At 44.3% G+C, this 4,172-nt stretch overlaps 1 pseudogene; it reads left to right on the forward strand.

Annotated features, from left to right (window-relative positions):
- Positions 1–1,814: 1,814 nt before the first annotated feature.
- Positions 1,815–2,869, forward strand: LOC126503043 (cobalamin trafficking protein CblD-like; annotated as a pseudogene).
- The last annotated feature ends 1,303 nt before the right edge of the window (positions 2,870–4,172 follow it).

Consider the following 4,172-nt stretch of genomic DNA (forward strand, 5'->3'; position numbering starts at 1 on the left):
ATATATTAAAATATAATGATTAAAAAGAGAGGTAGGGAATAGGAGTCAAGGGGTATTTTTTTTTCCCATAAAATGGCTCTACAAAGGATCATTTAACTGAAATGGCCATGATCTGACCTCTAAAAGACCTCACAATGAAAAAAGTAAGAAAAAAGAGATCTTAGAACACTCTAGGCTACAGTAAGAAAGAAGTTAGTCTTACAAGTACTTATTCCGCCCCCCAGAAGAATTGTACCTAATGTCGCTGCTAAACGAACTGAAGGATGTGTGAAATAGAAGTCAGACTCCTGAAGCCCTAGATAGAGTATGTGTCACCCTGAAGGACAGAGGAGGACACACCCACATGCTGAATGAAGGCGAGTGTGCCTTGCTCAAAGGTCCTCAGAGCCGAGCGTTCCGTACTCCCGTCCTTGATAACTCAGACACACTAAAAGTGATACATGACTCCTCAAATGAGTTTATTTTCCAGTAAATCCCTGTTGATCTGAGAGAGGGTGGTAGCAGGGTCTCTAAGGACAAGGTGTGATGTGGCAGAAGCGGAAGCAAGAATAGAGCGGCACTGAGCGTTAATGGTTTTTCCTAGCCCTGCTTTTCTCCTTTGGCCTCGATATCTGAGCCATCATCTCATGGTCAGCAATAAATGACCTTTGTCCCATGAAACGTATGCACTTTTCACACTATGGAATAGCACCGGGGAAAGGCTTTCTTCACCTGTCCATTATCACCCACATCACCACAGACAGCCGTCACCGCAGACAGCACAGCATCACTCCCCGTCTCCTTCAGCCTCGGGAAGCCCTTCCTCAGTTACTATAACAAGTGGCTTTGTAAAATAGACAACAGTTTAAAATAACAAAGACATAACGAGCACATGACAATTTCTTCACACACTGTTTTGTGGTGTGTGTGTGCATGCATGAGAGCATGTGTGTGTGAGTGTGTGTGTGCGCGCACATGCGTGTGTGTGTGTGTGTGTGTGTGTGTGTGTGTGTGTGTGTGATATATCCATCTTGGGTGTTGTTCTTCAGCAGGCATCCAGCTTGTTTTCTGAGACGAAGCCTCTCCCCCGGACGTGGAACTCACTGATTCTGCCAGGCTGACTGGCTACCATGCCCCAGGGAGCCTGCGATCTCCACTTCCCCAGGGCTGGGATGCCATGCCCAGATCTTTATGACTGAGCTGTTCCCCAGCCTTGTCTCATACGTTCTTACATTCAAATTCCTGAATAAGATATCCTCAATTAAATCTCATAAAACCGAGGCTAATTACGCTGGGCATATGATGCACTTAGGAAGCTGAATCAGGAGGATAGCTATGAGTTTGGGGTCAGCTTGGGTTATGCGGTGAGCTGCAAGCCAGTCGGGGACACAGTGTGATACACTAATAAAAAGGAGATAAAGAGGCAAATGGAATAGTTAAGAAAAATATCTATCGCTCACGGCCAATTAGATACAAGCAACATATCTTCTATGTGTTGAAAACAATCTGACATAAATATAAATCAATATATGAATTATAACTTTAAAAATAGCATTGGGGTTATTAGTTCAGTTGGTAAAGTGCTTTCCTTAAAAGCATGAGACCCGCATTCTGACAGTGGACGGGGAGAGGGCCTGGGCGCGGAGCCCCTGCGGTGACTGGGATTCTTTGCACAAGGGGAGAATTTGCCCCATCTTCTTCACTAGAAATGGCTCGTGTGCTCTGTAACAGGGTCAGGCTGGTTTCCTATCTGCCAGGATTCTGTTCTTTAGTAAAAAAGAGTTACCAATCCAAAAGCCTTTCCAACTGCAAGGTCTCATATGGCCACCTCACCCCTGGATATATGCTCCCAAACATACATAGTTTCCTGATGAAACTATGGGACCATTTGGACCTCAGGATCAGAGATTCCGGCTTCCTGGGAACATGGGCTTTGATTGTCACCTCAATGATGCTGCTTCACAGACGGAAAGCTTGACCCATAAAACTTTGCCTGGTGTTTTAGCAGAGCCTCCCTCAACGGAAAGACCGGAATTTGTAATGGCACAGTATGGGAATGAGTGTCCGAGTACCCGTGCACCTGTGAACAAAAAATTCACACCGCAGGAACTTACTTTGAAAGTGCCAGAGTTAAGTGTGTGATCCAAACATGTCCGCAACTGCCGCAAAGAGATTTTGAGTCACGTTTTTAGGACGTGGCTAATAACAAACTCATGATTCTGACTGTGGCACAGAAAACGGAAAATGATGCAACCGTTTGGAGTGGAGGGGTAGAACTTAAAAGAGAGATGCTCTTCAGGAAGTTCATTCATGGCGCTAAGGATGTTTGCTATGCTCTTCGGGCTGTAGGACTTCATTGATGCATCATCTGGTTTGGCATTTTTTGGACCACATACAAATAACACGCTTTTTGTGAGCCACCATGTGGTTGCTGGGAATTGAACTCAGGACCTTTGGAAGAACAGGCCGTGCTCTTAACCGCTGAGCCATCTCTCCAGCCCCAATAACACGCTTTTTGATACAGATGAACGTTGCTGGCACTTAGGATTCTTTGTTGATGTCCTTGGCTGCTGTAAAGTGACCTGTCACAGTCTCTGGGGTACTCAGGTGTCTGTAGGAAGTCTCTTCCCTCATGCAGCAGCAGACAGCCATATCATGCCGAAGTTCAGTGGAACCTAGCCATGCCCTGTGATTATTGCAGCTCTGTCTGTCTGTAATGCAGTGCTCTGTATAAACACTGTTGAGGAAGGAACTCAGCTTCTATGGGATTCTGGTTTCTAGGTCTTTGTTTCATCATTTATGGGTTTACATCAGCAGGTGGCTTAGATTGCAATATTGCAAATGCTACTCATATTCTTGAGTATATGTTGAACACACCCATGTTCTGCAGAATGTGGTCATCTACAGTTAACCACATGTATATAGTATGTATGGTCTCTTATTGTTAATTCTCCCCTTTATTGGAAAAACTTTATTAGTTTAATTATTTTTCCAAAAATAAATCATACATTTTGCTATGAAAAAAATCATGAGACCCTGAGTTCAACTCTGAGATTCCATGTAAAATGCCAGGTATGGTGGTGTCTGCTTATACTCACAGTGTGGGAGGCAGGGGCAGGAGGATCTCTGGGCTCGCTGATCATCCAATTTAGCCAATTGGAGAGTTCCAGGCCAGTGAGAGACCTGTCTCAAAGGAGGTGGCATTCCTGAGTATGATACCTGAGAATGTCCTCTGGCCTCTACACACATGTACATGTGCATACACACACATACACACAAGCACACACATATGTTATAAAAGAACACTTACGTGGTCAACCTGGTCCTAATCTTATTTAAAGTAAAGACACGGGCTTCATTTAAGATGCACCAACAGAATTCTCCAATGTCCTTTATTAAATTTATTTAATAAATATTAATTATCAATATTGAATGAAAATTAAAACAAGAATATTAGAGATGTTGGCAGGCAGATACAGTAGATGACAGAGATTCCGCTAATGAGTAGATATTTCTACAAGAAAAAAAAAAGAAAGCAAATAGACAGAAGCAATGATCCAAAACACAGGAAAAGAAAGGATTAAAGTTACGCATTTTGAGAAGGGAAGAACCAATTGCACCCTGGGAAGAGTAAACAAGTAAACATCCTGCCCCAGCTGATGACAATTATTCAAAGGACAATAAATTAGCAGGGGCTTAGCGGGTAAGTGCACTTGCGACATGAACTTCAGGCTGTGACTTCGGATCCCAGCATCCACACAGAAAGCTGGGCATGGCAGCAGGGACGGACTGACGGCATGAAGAACGATGGGTCCAGGGACTCAAGGACCAGTGAGTCTAGCTGAAAAAAAAACCCAGGTTCAGAGAGAGAGAGAGAGAGAGAGAGAGAGAGAGAGAGAGAGAGAGAGAGAGAGAGAGAGAGAGAGAGAGAGAGAGAAACCCTGCATAGAGGACACTAGGCACCTTCCTCTGGCTTCCAACCCAGATGTGTGCACCTGTACACATATACACACATGAATATAATACCCATGGGAGGGAGAGAGGGAGGAAGGAATTAACTGAAGAGGATCTTTGGGAGTAGACTGCCCAGAAGTCAGGGTATGAGACTCCCTTGGAAAGGGATTCCTGTCTGCTCTCATGACCTTCACGTCTGTTCTTCTGGTAATCAAATGATTCCCTGTGACTTCCACCTC

The sequence above is a fragment of the Alexandromys fortis genome, unplaced genomic scaffold (assembly GCF_014885135.2).
Source record: "Alexandromys fortis isolate MF-2015 unplaced genomic scaffold, M_Fortis_MF-2015_v1.1 scaffold_1, whole genome shotgun sequence".
NCBI lineage: Eukaryota > Metazoa > Chordata > Mammalia > Rodentia > Cricetidae > Alexandromys > Alexandromys fortis.